Here is an 18,875-nt window from a genome sequence, read left to right as displayed (position 1 = left end):
ACATGCCGTTTGTTCCACTTTAGAACACCGGAAGAAAACATTTTCCAGCGACTTAACACAACATAGAATAACATTTAATATGAGACTTTCGTCTCCTTATACAGGAGACTTCATCAGTCCGCGGTATGGGACGTTGCTGAAAAGACTTTATGCCATCCGAATCCTACCTGAATAAGTTTACAAGCGAACTTATGTATCCATAATCCAGGAGAAGTTGCATGCCTCTATCTTATGCTCAGGGATTTCCCTACAGGGTAGGGTGTAGGGAAATTTCCCTACACACCCCAGGGGGGTGTAGGGTGTACACCCCCCCCCCCCCTGCATTTTTGCAACACGCCCCGTGAAATTTCTCAGGTGACCCCACCCAACTCAGCCACCAACATGTTCTGGTAAAGAGTCCGGCGTCGCGAATTACATCCTGTACTGTCAAACTTGGGCTGTAGGACCACAATCATGCAGATGATCGTACCATGCATTTGTCCAATCTGTGTGCTAGGTATTCATTGAGCTTCGTGAGACAAGGTGCTAGTCTTTTTTCTTTGTCGGTCGTGCGATTATGCATCTTAATGTGGAAATGCCGTCCATAATGAATATGTATTCTAATGTAGTTCTAACGTAATGACATGTACAAATAAAACCGGAAAGCTGTGCAGAGGTGTCACCATTGTGCCACGATTCTTCCCGTGTCTAAGAAAAATTCCTTAAGTGCATACCACCAAGTGCTTCACCAAGCATACCCCCCCCCCCCCCCCAGCTGTGAATTTCGGGGGAAATCACTGCTTATGCTGTATATTCTCCCGGTTTTGTGAACCGAGTAACGAAAACACTTTTGACTATTTTGGCTATTTTTTCTTTTATGCGTTGACGTGAGTTGGCTATATTTGGCCTATTTTCTGAATCCGTTTTGGCGGGAGACCAGTTTGGCATCTGGCAACCCTGTCCACACTTCCATTCCAAGTGCGATCCATAATCCAATCCATCCAGATCAGCTTCGTTGTTGGTTTGCTGATTGTTCGTAGTTTTGTGGGAGTGCGGGAAGTGTTGTTTGCCGAAGTCCTGCGAAAAAGGTTTGGTATATCATATTTGGATTACAAGTCATGCGTTGAGTTGTGAAAGTTGCTTCCTAGGTTCTCTGAACGCAATTTGGGTCCACCTGGAAACGTTCCAGATCGTGTTGCACTGTTTATCAACAGCGTGAAGCACGTGTAGAAAATGCCTCCGCAAAATGTGTCCCATCATCCGTTTAAAACAAGAAGTCGGTCAAGACTTTGGTTGATGAAGTCAATCAATAACGATGTGGCCAAGCATTACGCCGTGACCCATACTGCAGTTCGCAATACAAGCTTATAACCTCAGCTGCTGCGTGTATTCACTTCAGCTCGAAGTAGAACGAAAGTGAACCCTAGGGTTACAAGTCAGAATGTTTTCTTTGTATTGCGGCTTAGTGCGGCTAACCAACAGAAGGTCTCTCACTGGAGCGACAATATTTGCATTGGTTCCGCGCAAGCGAAGAACGGATCTCGTTTGTCATTGAAGTCGCTTCGTGTGTGAGGACTTCAGTTTCTTACAAGGCAGTGTCTATAGCATTAGTTGCTTGTGCGCCTTAAAACCCCTCAATCATCAATATCATAAGTAACTCTGCAGTCGTCACTGTGCTGGTCATGAAATATTTTATCAGCCATGCCCACCTACAACAATATTGCTCCATCCCCTTACATTGCCGAAACTCTGTGTACCCAAAGACATTTCAGTACTGCCTCTGACCGCGTGTCTTGTACCCCTCTCTACAGATCTCCCAGCGGCAAATAATCTGCTTGGGACACCAAAACAAGAAAGGGCACATGGCACCCTTCAGTGTTAGGCATTCTGAAGATGTCTTCGTGTACTTCTCCTGTCACAAATTCCTCAGTGGAACCAATATTTCTGCCTCCTGGATTTGTAGTAGCCAAGTCTGGCACACTGCAGTCCACAGGGATGTTTGTTGGCTGTGTTGGCCACCATTGTTGGCTGTGAGGTATGCGTGCACTGTTCCTTGACAGATGCCAATATTACGACACTGGGCAAAACAATCTCTTCCCTATTGATGGACAGTCAACGCTCGCAGCTTGTCAACCTCCCGAACAAGTATCCTTCATTTTTCGACCTCCCAAATCCACCTCTGGGAGACAACCGCTGTGCTGATCACGGAATTGATACTGGTACTACTTGCTCACTTAAGCAGAGGCCATACCATGTTTCCGCATCTGAAGGCAGTATTCCTCTATTTAACATATTATTTCTGTTGCACATATGATTCTCCAAACACACCACTTTATTTCTGCACTCGATTTCATGAAGTGTTTCCATTCGACGTATTCTATTTAACGAAGCCCATGGGCAGTAGACACCTCTTTGCGATGTTGCATGTGCAGTTCCCCATGTGCGGGAGAGAGGCGAGTGAGAAGGACAGGGGAGAGAAGGAAAAGTAACATCACTGTGACAGTGCGTTTTTATTCGTTGTTGGCGGTGTCACATGAAATGACATAATTGGCTGACTGGGCATTCCTTTTTTGGGTGTCACCTGTGCTGTGGGAACTACACAGTCACTCCTCGGCTATATTCGTTTTTCGATTTTGTTTTATGATTAATGCAGTCCAAAGGTGGAGGCTTTTGTCAGTTGCTGAGGAATTTGTGATAATCACTGCCGTGTCCATGGACAAAAAGAAAACCGGTGTCGCTATTCATGACTTACAAATGTCCTGTGATCACCATATTGGAACGTACGGTTCACATGAAACTGAATCTTTTGCACGCTGCTCAGTGGCAAGGTACAGCAATGATGTTTGTACTCATTTAAAATTGTGTGACATTCAAGAATAAGCGTGTCCACTGTGTTTCTATGTGTGTCTTATGAGAGTGTAGCGCTGAACGAGCCGTGTTAGCGGCCGTTTTGGCCATTATCTTCTGGACATATTCACTTTAACGAATTAGTCTATTTAACAAATTGGAAGTGTGGCTATTTTCAGTTTCATAGCATAGAGGTTCAACTGTATAGGAGTTCAACCCGGGTGAATAGTTGCAACCATGGCCACCATTGTGCACAGTCGCAATTTTTAAAATCTAATTCTGCGATACTTATGCATATGTGGAATGAATCACTTTGCATGGTGCATTTTATTTGGCAGGATAACTGCTTGCCGCTGAAGGGCTTTCTGTGCTTCTCAGTTTTGGCGCTCTATGGCCTTTGTTGCCTTTGTGCCATTAAACGCATAATCTCTCTCTCTCGCATCTCTAGATTGGGCTACTGGCAGATTCCAATGGCTGGAGCAGACACAGAGAAAACTGTATTTACTGCACTGAACAGTCTATACAAATTCGCTGCCATGCTTTTCGACTTGTGTAATGCCCCTTCAACCTTTGAGAGGAGGATGAATTCCATCTTGCAGGGCTTCTGCTGGAATGTCTCTTTATGTTATGAGAATGTCGTATATCCTTTGAGCTTTGACAAACATTTAATGCGAGTCACGGCCATCTTCTACTGTTCGCCACGGCAGACCTGCAATTCATTAAGCAACAATGTCCTTTCGTTGCCGACAGTTAAAGTGCTTGGTCATTGTAGCTGTATTGCTAGCATTGGTAGGACAAGGCAGCTTCACGACAAAGATGAACGTGACCACAAATGTCTCCTTCTATGTTCCAGGTCGTGAGAGTGCTGTGGCAATGTTATTGAGGTTTGTGAGAGAGCACTATCACCAGCGACTGTTGCCCATTGGAATTCAATGTCACCTGCCTTTGTGACATCTTCACCTGGTGGAATGCCACTGAACCGTACGTGCCGTTGCAAAAATCCACTTCATATCCATATTAGGAAAGAACGGAGCAACATGTAAAGGCACAGTAGGCACAGCACCTTCAGGACGAGGACGAACACAACCACAAAGGTCTTCATGTAGAGTCTGGTTAGTAATCCACACATGTTTCATTGTAGGTCCATTCTTTTCTAAAGAAAAGTGTTGCACTCGTGCTGCGCAAGTGCTTAAAATGACAAGCACAGAAGAAAACACTGAAGTTAACTTGTATGACAGAGAACATTTTGATGCCATGAACTGAAGTGACCTCCCCAGATAATTACGTTGCTGAACACTGAACATGGCTCAGCTCAAGAAAGCTGGTAAGCCATTATAAATTTGATGAACGATCAAGTGTATCATGATTGCCCACATACCAAACCTCTTACAATCTCTTTGTACTGTGGTTCAATTGAAGCACAGTGTCATTGATCAATACGGAGAAGTGTCTGTTTCGCAAAATTTAGACACTCTCTCGAAGTTCTAGATGCACGCTATGCATATGACGAGCTACATCTTTTCACAACCAAGAAAGTTGAGAATCAATGTTACACTGGGGTCATTCGAGCAGTGGTGTCACAGAGTCAATCTAAGTGGTAGTAAGTGCAGATCCCAGCAACCTGTAAGGCCATTCAGCTAAGTAGTAGTAACGAAGACTGCCTCCCTGACACTGCTGTCCGTGAAATATATCACATATGTTTTTCAAGTGTGTTTGCTGCTGAAAGTAATAGCCAAATACCAGCAGTGTTAGCCTGCTTGGCTGGCAATGGGTGTTACTTGATATCAGTTCCTACAAATGTGATTTTGCACATAATTTACGACTTGAACGTGGTTCCTGCATGTTAGTTGAAAGCCATCAATACGAAGATCTTAAAAACTGTCCTCTGGGTTTTGTTTGCCAAGTACTTTCTGAGCAATAATGTTCACAGTATCATTGGAGATGAAGCCTAGCTTCGGCGAAGACGGAGGAACAAAAGACGAGCACTAAAAAGCTCAAGCTCGGGATTCATCTTCAATGGATTTTGTCCACCAGCTTTCCTGCACCCATGCCAGTTTATCAGTCATGTTTACTGAATCATTTTTATGTCTGAAATAACTCCTCCCTACTGCTGTTTGCATGAAATGGGCCCTATTCTCAAAAGCAGCGGCTGCAACCACATGCTTAGCTACCGGTTATTCCATGAAAGGTCAGCCATGCCGATATCCTAAACAATTGAAATGGTTGTGATATTCTGAAAGACCTTATCAAACACTCCACAAAATGGACCTTCATTCTCCCAGTTCTGTACCTTATGTGAAAAACAATGACAAACAAAGAAAGAAGACCAGAAAAAAAACATAATTAATTTCATAACACACATGGGTGCAGCCATGTACACACCGTCACACGTTTCAGTGGATTACATCTACAGCTTTTTGTGCCTTCACGTCTGAGTGAACAGTGTGGCAGCTGCCAACTCATCGGTTAACCAAGATTAGTTTGATGTTGTGACTGCAATTTGTGAGCTCAAAAACTTCGAATACACTCATGTTTGTGTTAGCCCCTTTACAGAAGTTACCGGGTAGGGAAAATTTCTTCGTGAATTGACTGACATTTTAACAGCCGTTTCAGCAAAATGCCAACACCACTTTATTTTTACAGGGAAAAAAGCGTGCTATACATATGAGAAACCACATAATACTACGGGGCACGTCTTTCGTACGATTTAGCTATGTATAACACGGACGCTGATGTTATGGAAAGACGAGCGATGTTAAACAAAGTACAGATTACATTTTAAACCATTTTGTGGGAATCTCTACATTTTCCAGAAGTTTTCTTTGTGTCACACACTCCTGCGACATTCTGCATCATGGAGCATGCTACAAACTACTGCGGTCATGTCTAACGTGTGCATTTTGTTTTTAATGAACACCGTAGCCCAATAACATGCATGCAAAAGCTTCAAAAGCCATGTGGTTGCACACCATACACATACAAAAGAAATACCAGAACACACATTGCCATGTAGAAATGTTGTCTCGGTGATCTGAAGAGTGAGGGTATAGCAGAAGTGATTGAAATCAAATCAGTGAGTGTACTCTTATTGCCTCACACAAACAAAAAATGTAACATTGTGCATGAATTATATCCTGCTGTACAGTGCTATTTAAACTCAGAATTCATCACATGGGGCATAAAAGTAATGCAGGCAGTTTACGTGGCTGTTAGCATGGGTGACATCAGTGTGAATTATTTCTGTTCACAGAAATATTTGCACATTGCAGTTAGTATTTAATGTTCTTCATGTAGAACATGCGAAGCAGTTTGTAAGATGCAACCATTGTCTGCAGCATTCTCGACTGCCTCTTACTTTAATGCTTAGAGAGACACGTTAGTAAAATGATTAACAAAGGCTGGTCTCACCCGCTCTATGTAACTTTACTCTTCGTGGAAGTTACGCTTTAGGAAGCACCGTGCATCAAATACAATTATATACAGGGTGCTTTTTTTAGCTTTTAAAGAATTTTTATTAAAAAAGCTACGAGAGCACACTCTATGTCATTTTTGCAGTTGAGTTATATGGCCAGCCCTCTTGAAGGAGGTATGCAGCTACAAGATGACTATTTGCCTAAAATTAATTAATAAACTCTTAAATTCAGGGATTTCTGGCAAAAGCACGATAGCAGTTTGAGAGACTGTCCTCACTGAATGCCATTCCATATTTAGAAAATCCTGAGATATGCACATGCATTAAAATTTCTTAGGCTTTGAGGCTTTGTTTGTATCTGTCCCTTCTATGCTGTTCCAGCCTCAGAACATCAGTTTCCCTCTTGTTCAACAGGTGCCGCTGCGTCGATTTCCGTCGTATGAATGTGTGTATGAGTGAGCAAAAAATGTAAGAGTGAAAGGAGGGTGAGTGAGTGGCTGGTTTGTCGTCCCTTCAGATGACGCACCTCGAAAGTCGCAGGAGAGGCGTGTTAGCTTAGCTCAATTGGTAAAGCCCTGGACCGGTAATCCAGAAGATGTGGGTTCGATCCCTACAGCTGGCTAACCTTTTCAGTGACTTTCATCTTGCATTAAAATATCTATTTCTGAATTTTGGTATACAAATTAACCCAAACTGCAGCGACCAGGAACACAGGGAGTACGATGCTCATTTAATGTCTGAGGGCCACGTGATTTGGAGCAATGACCGGTAAGGGAGTGTGATGCTCGTGAAGGTGCCGCTGGGCGAAGCCCGAAGAGTGCCATCACGAAGCGTGTGGCGACGTGGCGTGGAGTGTGCGACCATGGCGAACTGAGCGGCGTGGATGAGCGAACCATGGTGTTGAACGGTCGGAAGAACGGTGCACCGGACCTTTAGTGATGGCTTCGAATGCGGTCTTGTGGAAATTTGGGATGGTACTGGGCCGAATTGCGCCGAACATGGTGTTCGTTGTTCGGGTCACCAAATGTAGAGGAGGTGGTGTCCCTCTACATAAGTCCTGACCTGCGATGATGGAATGTCCCTGAGGGCAGATGGTCGTGGCCTCATGCTAGGATGGTGCCGGTAGAACTGGCTGGCAGGTGCAGTGGCGCGCGCCAGCGGAGGCAAGTCTTCGTCATCGCCCACGGGCCGCCACAACTGTATATGTGGCTGCATACGAATACGAATGGCTGCAACGATATGTACCTTCCGATGTACAGCAGTCAGAATGTGTGAACTGGCAAGAAGATGCTAGACTGTACAATCATGGTGCCCCATTAACTTTGCAATTTTTATGTCTTGCGAAATGGGAATGTCTGGACAGAAAAAATGACAGAGTATTTGGCCAGCAAATAAATCACTTTATTTCCATTTTCCATCAATCAGGCAATATTGGCAACTGGTGCACATATAAATGTTGCCAAAGGAAATACTTCCAAACTATTCATACCTATATCAAATACAGACTTGAATACAGACAGAATTTCAGCACAGCACAGTTTCAAAATTTACAGACTGTACAGGATCAGAAATCTTCACATATTTAAAGAATGGAATCGCATAAAGAACTGTGGCGGCATTATCACCAGCACCACTATAGTGCCGAGGCACACGAGGAATAAACGAAGGGCATGCCGCGCAGAATGTTATCCATGAAGCGCTGAAAGGTTTGTGCTGCGTTGCGCAACCCAAATGGCATGCACAGGAATTCGTACAAGCCGAACGGCGTTGTGATGGCAGTTTTAGGGATGCCTTCGGTAGCATTGGGAATTTGATGGTAGGCCCGAACCAGGTCCAGTTTGGAAAATATTGTGTTTCCCTCCATGTTAGCAGCAAAGTCCAGGATGTGAGGATTGGGATAATGGTTTGGGGCCGTTACGCTGTTTAGGGCGCGGTAATCAACGCACGGCCGCCAGTCACGAGTTTGTTTCGGGACCATATGCAGGGGAGACGCCCACGTGCTGGAGGATGTGTCCGATAATTGCCAGCTGAAGCACATGGTCAAATTCGTCTTTTGTGACGCTTCATTTTTCAGGGGCCAGCAGCCACGGGCGGTAGTGCACTGGAGGGCCATGGGTCATAACATTGTGCACCACATCGTGGTGAACTGGCTTGGTCCTCCAGTGCACTACCGCCCGCTGGCCCCTGAAAAATTCAACGTCGCAAAAGCCGAATTTGACCATATGCTTCAGCTGGGAGTGCCGCCACAGAACCTATACTAGGCTGGACAACCAGAGTTCCAAAAGACGAAATTGCTCCAGAAAATTTTGAATAATTGGTTGCATTTCTGACATGTACAAGTATGTACAGTTAATAAATGGAACATATTGCCTGATTACTTTACCTCTATGTCAGCTGTAGAACAGCTTTCCAACTCGCTCTTTTCATGTTTTCGTGTCGTTTTTTTTTTTTTTTTTGAAACACTGATTTCTAAATACAATATTATTCATTGATTGCATTGTACATACCCCCAATATAAAGGACCATAGCTGAGGGCACGTGAGGATGAGGACAGGAGGCCATGTGGGTCCTCATTAAGCGAAAGTACGTGAGGTGCCATGAGGACATGAGGGCCCTCATGAGGTGGGGGCACGTGAAGATAAGGACTCCTGTGGCTATGAGGGCCCTCATGGGTTGAGGACACATGAGGATGAGGACCCTTGTGAGGTGAAGATACGTGAGGCCATGAGGGTTGTGATAAGCCTCATGAAGTGAAGGCATGTGAGGATGAGGATGGTGAGGCCTTTCGGGATCCCGATGCCCTGAGATGAGGTTTATGAGGGCAAAATTTAAGATGGAATATGAGGGTGAGGGCAACTGAGATTACGTTACTGGTGAGGAAAATTTGCTGAGAGTGAGCGAGACCGATAAAGTCTGTGCTTCATGAGGTGAGGATGAGTGAGGCCGCAGAAAAACCCCCTCCTATGACCTAGTGCGATGAACCGGTTCAGAACCAGTTTAGAGCATCTTGAAAGGTACGGAACCGATATATGTGTCCTTCTGGGGCTAAACCAGAACCTAACCATTAATACTGTACCCAAACCTGAATCAAACCTGAAAAAAAATTTGGCTTGGTCTCTGGGCAGAGTTGATAGACAACTAGATCTCCCAGAAATGATACTTACCTATGCTCTGCTTTGCTTTTTCAGTGTTGAGCGGACACCCCTTGTTGTGCAGCGTTGTGTGGATGACTGCTGATTTCTGGGAAGGAACATTGTGGTGTGGTGTGTCCTGAAAATACATTGGTGTACATTTTGTGAAATTGATGTGTCATGCACAATTGACATGGACGTTCTATATAAAGGTGGGAAGAAAAGGCTAGGTAAGTGCGAACCTGTCACCTTTACTGTCATAGCAAGTACTTATCTCAGTAGGCAGCTTTCTTATTCAAGTCGTCCAGGTACCCAACACTTCGGTTGAGCAGAGCTACAACTTACTAGGCCACTGTGGGACTGTTTGTTACTTCCTTGGTATTCAATAATACGGATGTTTTGCTTTATGGACATTTTTGGTCGGGGATGAAAGTGTCCGTATTAACGAGGCACGGCTGTATTGAGTAATTAACAAAGAGAAATATTTTACTAAAGCTGTCAGAGTGGTCTGGCTCTGTGTGCAATGCGGGATGTCACGTATGTTTGCAGATTTTTCGCCACGTAAGACAAGATGACATTGAAAGTGGAATATTCTTCGTTCATGTTTGCCAGAACCCACCACACAATTTATTGCATTATACCGAGAGTAGTGCCTTCACTGCTGTAAACTACTATGTGCTGCCACTGAATCCTTGCCACTTTTCTGCCTGGATCAATCTTCTCCTAAGGAACATATTGAATTTTGAATATTTGTTTGGCCAACTTTGACATACCAGATCGATCATGACTGGCCCATGTTTGGCAGATGTGCACAATTCTAGTGTGGGATCAATTCCTTGATCTAATACTGCATGTCTTTTGGTTTGTGAATGTGCACACAAATGCATGCTGTACCTGAAGCAAAATATGAGACCTTCTTCGGATTTGCAGTTTGGCATAGTGTATGGAACCAGAGATGTGAAATTCAGATTCCAAATATCTCAGAAGTTTGACGCATCTTTACAGTAATAGAAATGATGACTCATCCATTGAAAGACTACAGTGTGTCACTGAAAAATTTAATACTACGTATACATAATACAAGAAATTTTGAAAACTTACTATGCTGATAGCAAGTCCAGCGGCTTCCCATACACTGCACGTTTAAGAAAATGATTGCAACTTATGCAAAAAACGACAATTAGGAACAGCAGCTCACTTGAGACAGTGTTTAAGCCTGGCTGTCCGACAAGAGCTATTGTAAGCCACATCTCAAAAGTGATTAGTATCAAAGTATTCTCCAAAGCCCAATGCTGCTGTATGTAGCTGCTTGCATTGTGGCTGTAGCTTTGTACTCAAGATAAAAACAGGAAAATCATGTTGGCTGTATGATGACAGACTGTTCCATCGCGGTACAGTAGCCACTCCCGAATTCATACTCCAGGGGTCCACAGCCTTTTGTTCTAATTATCAGCAGTATGAATTACCAGCAGTGATGGCCACTAACTACTTCACGATGGAGTAGTTTAACTAATAGTTCAACTACTTTTCAGGAGAGTAGTTAAAACTACTTCTTTAACTACTGCAATGTATTTTAACTACATCTATAACTAATTAATGTTGTCCATCAACACCAATCCCTTGTAGTGTTCTTGGACACCTAAATATGAATCACAGGTAGTGATAATGATATTTAAAATATACTCTTGTGCCTACATCACTTAATTCACATACTGTCGTAAAATCCACTGCCTGTCTCTTGTATATTATGCGCTGACAAAAAAGCTTGCTGCGGAAATATTTTATATGGAGTGAAAGCTTCCGCTATAAAGGTACGTACAACATACGACAGACCATGTACGAGATTTACACTCAGGCTCCTTCGTCACAGATCAATGTGCCACGCACAAATATATAAACTAAGTCACAGAATTATTTCACAGCAAATGAGGCTTCACTAGACAAGCATTAAAAGTGAAGATTTAGTACACATGCACGACACAATTGCTATGCACCTCCGTTCTCATCAAACAAGTAGCTCAAGGCAAAAGTCGGAAGCACAATCGTGCCGTAAAGCTTGCGGCAAAATTGCAAGTACAGTCAAACTCCTTTAGAACGAAGCTCAGGGGACCGTGAAAAAATTTCGTAGTAAAGGTTACTTCGTTAAAGGGGATGTCTGCCATCTTGTTTGTTTACATTTCAGCTTCGCTTCCGTGCACGAAAGGCTCGGAGCCACCCCTGCGTTCCTTTGAATTTCTCTTCGACACCACACATGGCTGCAAAGTCCCTTGCTTTCGCGCACAACACGGGGCCCGATATGGGTATGTCCTGGGATCTCACCTCTAACAGCCATCGGTAAATGCACTTGTCCACTTCTTCGAAGTTAGCCGCACGTATCCTTTTTCGCGCTGAGGATCCTTCGTTGTTCTCGTGCTGCTGCTGTATCTTCTCTCGGTCCCTCAAAAAAGTCGAAAGTGTAGAAGCACTAATCCCAAATTCTTTTGCAACGTCCGATTTCTTCTGCCCGCTATCAACGGCTCTCAGCACCGCGATGTTCTCCTCGACTGTAAACTGCTTCCGCTTCGAGGATGCTCTTGCAGAGGTAGCATCGCCGCCCTTCGCTGACATGTCTGCCATAGCACAACTGGCCGCCACAGCGGACTCTTCGTGAATGCTGGTGTCCTGGTGTGCACTGGACGCTGTGAACTCAAGTCAGAAAGGAGGTCGATCGGGCTTTGAACTCCAAGGCGACCAGGAATTGCCCAGGGAGGCTTTGTGACAGATCATCTGATGATGTCACCCCTTTCCCCGGACAAAGCTTGGAAACATAGTTCATAAAGGAGCTGGACGCTGTGAACTCAGGTCAGAAAGGAGGTCGATCGGGCTTCGCACTCCAAGGTGACCGGTAATTGTCCGGGAGGCTTTGTGACGGATTATCTGATGATGTCACCCCTTTCTCACGACAAAACTTGGAAACGTAGATCATAAAGAAGGGGGCCTGCACCGGGAGAAAAACTTGGTATGTACGTATAATCCTCGTAAAACCCGCCGAACTCCCCTGAGGAGCTTCGTTGTATGTGTTGGAAATTACGTTGAAGGGGCCGTATATTTGTTCGTTATTAAGGTATTTTCGTTGTAAAGAAATTCGTACTAAATGTTTGAAAAATACATTAGTCCTATGGGGCTCTGGCGGGACCGCGAAAAAAATTCGTTCTACTAGTACTTTAGTTAAAAAGGCGTTCGCTCTAAAGGAGTTTGACTGTAGTTGGCGCCTGCAGTAACTACTGTAGCTAACTACTCGAAATAGTAGTTTAACAAGTAGTTGCCACTATATTTCTGCAAGTAGTTCATAACTAATTTTTAACTACAATCAGGTAGTTTAACTAGTACTTTAACTACTGGCCATCACTTATTACCAGTATTTAATTTTAATACATGTTGCAAGCAAAAAAATATGCTTTTCTATACATTGAAAACACAGCAGGTTAAGCAAGAATTTGAAATCTGTTTGAATTAGCCAAAAGTACGAAATATTCGAGTTTGATTTATTGAGTGTACAAGGGTGGAAGTGTAGTGGGTAGTCAGTCAGGATACAACTGGAAGAACAGGGTTGCTTCATCATCTCATTTAATTATTTAGTTATTACTATTCATAATTCCATAGGACCATATTTGTCATTATATGGGTGTGTGGAAATAAATACACTATAACTGACACTGAGCACACAATGTAACATGAGAGATAACCACATGTGTTGGGGGAACATTCACACAAAATAACTTACAAAGTTAAATCGAGGCTAAAGCAGCTTACATCTTTGGCCCCCACGCAAGTTGCGCCCATTTCTCATCTGAGTCATTTCTTCGTCCAGTTAAACATCAACACTACACTACAACATCAACAACACTAGAGTCATTCTATATGAAGCGATCCAATCGTAGCTCTCGACTCCCATGGATTTGAATGTGAATTTTTTTACCGGTCGGAGTAGATGAGAAACCGATGCCCGAGAACTATTTTTGCTGAACTATTTGGCGTTCCTGCGTTAGGTGGCGCGTAACTTCGAGGATCGCCCTGAAACCACGTTATCTTTGACGGCTTCTGTACGGAAAACGGGAATAGATATTTTGTGTCTGTAAACGTCACTGTGGCCACAGAGGGCCCTTCGTCCATCCTGCACCCAGTGCCGTGTATGCCAAAGGGAGTCTGGCCATTAATGGAACATGCCTATACATGGAGCTCCACCCACTTTTTGGGCTCTCTGGCCAATCACGAGCCAAAATATAGTTCGCTATTAACCCCAGGCTATCCAAGCTATATATTACCTGTACTAACTGGGTGCCGACATTTTCGGGAAACTGGATTGGATTAGATTGAATAGGATATTCCCTGACGACCTAGCAACATAATGGATTTTGCCTCCACTTTTAACGGCGCCATCTGGATGGTGAGGGGCATGCCGGGAAGACGCAGAAGAGCAGAAGTAGCAGAAGCAGAAGTGCTTGCTAGCAGAACTGATTGGCCGGCAGAACCTCTAGTTGTAACAGACTGCCGGTATTATACATATTTGAACTATGAAACATAACAAGACTCAACCAAGAACGGGCAAAGGTGTGTATATGAATAAAAGTAGGTCATAAAATGAAAATTTTTGGCCATTTGTAGCGTTTTGCTCGCTATTTGCCTGTGATCGCTGTCGTTACTAGGCCTAACAAGGACGACGAAACATATTATTTTCAGGTAAACATCGACACTGGAGCGTAATTTAAAGGTGATTTGCAAGATAATAGCAACAGAATGTACACTTACGGAATAAAATTGACGTAATTTGTGAAAAAAAAAATTGTCATGAAATCCTCGCTTCGCCGTTCCAAGCTACGCCGCCATTTTCGGGAAAATTTTGGTGTCATGGCGGCCCGCATAGAAAACAGCAGCCAATGAAACACGCTCAATTTGATTGACAGGTCGAGCCCCTTTTTTAGGCTCCTCCTAATGGCCAGACTCCCTTTGGCATACACGGCTCTGCCTGGACCCAAGAAAACAAAAGCTAGCGTGTTCGTGGTACCTCACGGCTAACGCTAGACACCCCTTTTTTACTCGTCTTTGTCATTTTCTGCTGACTCACTGCCTCCGCCTAGAGATATGAAAATTGTTAGCGTTGTAGCTGGGGATATGAGGCATATATGTAAAAAAAATTGGCTCTCAGGATTGTCGGGCAAAGTGAGAAATAATTCGTGAAATATGCAAATTTGAGAAAATTATTCATATTGGAGCATAAAAAAAAACGTGAACAACGATGTACGAACGTTCTGTCAATGGTAAAATATACGTCGGTCCCTCCACTATAAAAAAATCTCAGGGGTACTTCATGTTGTTTTTGTGTAATGATTTTTTAAATATGACATGGTTACGAGAAGCGAGCATCCTGTTGCCGCGTGGCTGTTATGTCACCGATGTCACAAATATACAGTCAGATACACATTTGAGGCATTGTTTTATTTGAAATACATGAGTATCATGCAATGCAATCAGCGAAAACATGCTATGAAAACAATTAGTCGCCGATCAAGGACCATAAGCTTCAGTCAGTTGAAATCAGTGACAGAGGACGGTGGTGGACGTTCAGGCTTCTTGGTGTGGTACACCTTGTGCTGGACAGATGCCGGCACTACACGTGCTCACACACGCGCCGTGGATAGGGGCTCAAAGGAATGGAAGTCTCGAGTGTCCGGAATAGCCTTGCCTAGCTGGCAGCGAGGCACCAGCATGTCCTGCTCCTGTGTCACATCAGCAGACGACACCCACATAGGCACTATGTTCCGCAAATTTCGTTGCGCCCACCGGAAAAGATCTCGTGGTGTCAATATTTGACGGTCGAAGGGTCACTGAAGGCTAGCTTTTGCCACCAGCCGTTTCACTGTTCCTCCAATACTGTTACAGGGCCCTTTCCCATGTGACGTACCAAAGAAGTTCCATACCCCTTGGACGCCAAAGTCAGCTTCGTGGAAACACAGGTTGATAAAGTTCTTCTTGTTTTTATATTGAGAAGCAGCTCCATCAGAAAAATAATGCAACTTCTTAATGTGGCGGTGAGCAGCCAAGAATTGTTCTAGGAACATTTTTTGTAACAGATGAACAGAGGCATTGTCATGGGTTAGGGAATCCGATATGAAAACGTACGACACATTTTGCAGGGTTTCATTTCCCTCTTCCTTAAAGTGCACTACAATCAGATATGCAGTCGCCTGCAAAGTGTACTGTCGCCGGATGTACTGTCGCCTGCAAAGTGTTCCAGTAGAAAGACTGTGGGGAAGTTTGCGCTAGAAAACTGTACTTCTCAGAGAAGTCCAGCTGCACGACCGCTTCATCTTCAGGAAGGTTATCCTTTAACTGTTTTACGTAAAGCGATTGCGATGATCTTATGAAGTGATGCTTCTTTAGGGTCAGGAGGGCACTCAGAAGGTTCTGGCTGAATTCTTTCGTTGGTACCACAAAGGTTCGAAGCACTGAGCGATCACCAGGCACCCATTGTTGAAATATTACAGTGTCGCATAATTCCGATATTCGTGCCATGTTGACATCCAAGATTTGCTGAACCGTTGATAACCCCAGCCACTGAGCACAGTGGTCAAGCGTACAATCCTCTCCAGTCCATGCGACACACCATTAGCCCGAGGCGTTCTTTGTAGTTCTCTTCCATCCCTGCTGCATGAAGCATCATCTTTACATTCTGATGGCAGCTACAAACACAAACGGAATGCGTTCCAGGACCACCTCAGGGCTGCGAATGTGGAAAACCCAGCTTTCATCGTTGGATTGCTTTGACTTCCATATCTCGAGGGCCTCCCTTAGGCCGGTCAGCATCGGGCACTTTTGATGTCCATTCAAGACGTCTTTCTTCCCTGACATGCAGTACGATATAAATCTCTCGTGACAAACTGAGGTCCATTACCTGTCTTGATACTTCTAGAGTAACCAAATCTTGCAAATAGTTCTTTTAGCCAGGTAATTATCACGTTGGTTGATGTCGTCTTGACGATCACAGCTTCCGGCCATCTTGAATGATGGTCCACCAAAACATATTCTGCTGATGGCAAAGGTCCGCAAATATCAAGTGCTAACTCTTCCCAAGGCCTGGCTGGTAGCGGAGTCGACTTTATGGGCTGTGGTTGATTTTCTGTTCTAGCTCACAAGAAGCAAGTACAAGTTCACAAGATGGGCACTGTCTTATCAGTTCTTCCACATGTTTGTCCATGTTTGACCACCATACTTTGGTTCTCAGCAACGGTTTTGTCTTAACAATGCCTTGGTGTGTCTCATGAACTATGTTCAACACTCTTGCCTGGAGATCACTGGGAATTACAATTCTTGTTCCTTTAAGGAGTATCCATCTTTCTCCGATAACTCAGGCTCCACTCTCTTGTAGACACTGTCTTCATTGTTTGATTCCCATCTCCCTTTCCGTACCTCGTCCAGTACTCTCTGCAGAACAGGATCTCCTTTCGTGGCTTTCCGAAGTTCATCTTCGCTCAGTGCTTTTGGAGTTGCTTCTTTGATCACAAAGTTTACGTAGTACTGGGTGTCCTTGCATCATGTATGGCTTTAATCTTCTCAGTGCTTGGATTGATGCCGTTGCCAGAAATGGTATGTCCCATAAAATTAAGTTTACTCAGCGCAAAATGGCATTTGTTTCTGTTAAGCGTTAGACGTTGCTCTCAAAACCTGCGAAGCCCTCTATCCAGTCTATGATCATGTTCTTCTTGGGTTCTCCCGTACACAATTGTGTTGTCCGAGATGTTACGCACTCCTTCGCATCCTTGCAGCACATCTTGAATAATCTTCTGAAATACTTCTGGTGCACAAGAAACACTGTAGATGAGCCTCTTGAATCTAAAATTTCCCACATGTGTAAAAAATGTTGTTATATCCCGTGATTCTTCGTCCAACTCAATCTGGTGGTATCCTTCTTTGTGATCTAATTCCGACAGCACTTGTGCTTCACTAATCTCTTCTAAGACGTCATCCACAGTCGGAATGGGGTACCTTTCCCTTTTTAGAGCTTGATTCGGGATTCTCATGTCCACGCATACAGTGGGATCTCTTTAAACGGAATCTCTCAACGGAACTCGAAGCAACTCGAAGCAACTCGAACTTGTGATGCAAAACGATAAATTGTGTCAATTTCAGGGGTGTGGAAGCTGCAACTAGTCTTGTGGACATTACTGTGTCTAATACCTCTCATAAAGACCAGAAATAGGCACACAATTAAGAAGTTTATTCTGACCCTTGTTGAGGTGTAAAGAATCGCTCAATCATTGTTTGGAACAACTGATTAAACCTTTGCTTTTGAATAATGCTCTCCATATCGAAAAGGTTACGCAGGAATGGTTCAGAGCCATGCTGCTGTGCAAAAAAGTTTTTTCCACACTTTATCCACAGTACCAAGCACTTGTCAAGCTATTCGTGTGCACCGAGTCGCAGTCTTTTTCTTTCTGGTCCAAACGCCGAAGCACTAAATGTGTCACGTAGCTTGTCCTTTTCACGAAGAACTCTTGTTAGCGTACTCTTCAGCATTCCATACTTTGTTACAAGCTCCGTTTTGGTGAAGCTCCAACCCTCACAATCTTCGATAACTTGAATTTTCCTTTCAAGAGGAAGAGCATGGTGTGCACGCTTCGGCGATGCCATCATGAATGGCGTGTCGTGTTAACCCTAATCATGGCCGAAGCGGAAAAGGTTAGGTCGCGATGAGCATACTGATGCCGCTGGCGTGCTCAGCCAGTTTTGTTTACACGGTGTGATTTCTACAATCATCACATCCATCATCACCAACATAATGCTTCATACTGCAAAATATTCCATATAATTAGGGTGCTACTTTTTCGGGTTAAATGCCTTTCTCAGATTCAAAGGGGAATTGGGTGCTATTTTTAAATATGTAATTCGGGAAGAAATCAGGCGATAATTGAGCCTTCGAGTATTATTGGCTGCTCTTGTTTATCCTCTTGTGTATTAAGTCCCCTTTCCTAATCTCTTTTTTTTTCCTGTTGTTTTTTTGTGGCTGACCTACCAAGGGCTAATCCCCGAAGGCATAGACAGTGCGACCCACATGGGTGTATTTCTGGGAATGTAAGACACCCATTCTTACATGTGCTCCACATGGCACCCTCTGTTCGTCTTCAGTGGAAATGTCACTTGAGGATTTCATAGTGTTGTGCACAGTTCACGATGCCTTTCTTTTGCCAGTGATGGAAAAAAGCCACCAGCTGTCTGACCTTCGTTCTCGATGTTTGCTTGAGAACTAAGGAATGACCCAGAGTAATTTACGTTGCTGTGGTTTGATGAGGACACAATACCTGTCTTCAGCATTTTTCAGTGCCGCAGAGAACGCTCCTTGTGTCCATGGCATTGTTGGATCCTGCGGTTCTCTGCAGAAACCCGAAAAGTGCCTCAAATGGATCACTTGTAAACGTTCGTGTGAGCACAAAATTTAGAATTTTTTTGTTGACCAGGAGTGAATACACTTT

At 44.0% G+C, this 18,875-nt stretch overlaps 1 protein-coding gene across 1 annotated transcript in view; it reads left to right on the top strand.

Annotated features, from left to right (window-relative positions):
• Window positions 1-989: 989 nt before the first annotated feature.
• LOC135388430 (uncharacterized) overlaps window positions 990-18,875 on the top strand; it is a 40,084-nt gene continuing 22,198 nt past the window's right edge. Inside the window, exons 1-3 of the transcript XR_010421374.1 lie at window positions 990-1,067; window positions 3,680-3,938; window positions 9,427-9,599. The gene's annotated coding sequence lies outside the window, so the exon portion shown is untranslated. The remainder of the gene's footprint in view (window positions 1,068-3,679; window positions 3,939-9,426; window positions 9,600-18,875) is intronic.

The sequence above is a fragment of the Ornithodoros turicata genome, chromosome 3, assembly GCF_037126465.1.
Source record: "Ornithodoros turicata isolate Travis chromosome 3, ASM3712646v1, whole genome shotgun sequence".
Taxonomy (NCBI): Eukaryota; Metazoa; Arthropoda; class Arachnida; order Ixodida; family Argasidae; genus Ornithodoros; species Ornithodoros turicata.
Note: the sequence above shows the minus strand (reverse complement) of the source record. Positions and strands in the feature narration are given on the sequence as shown.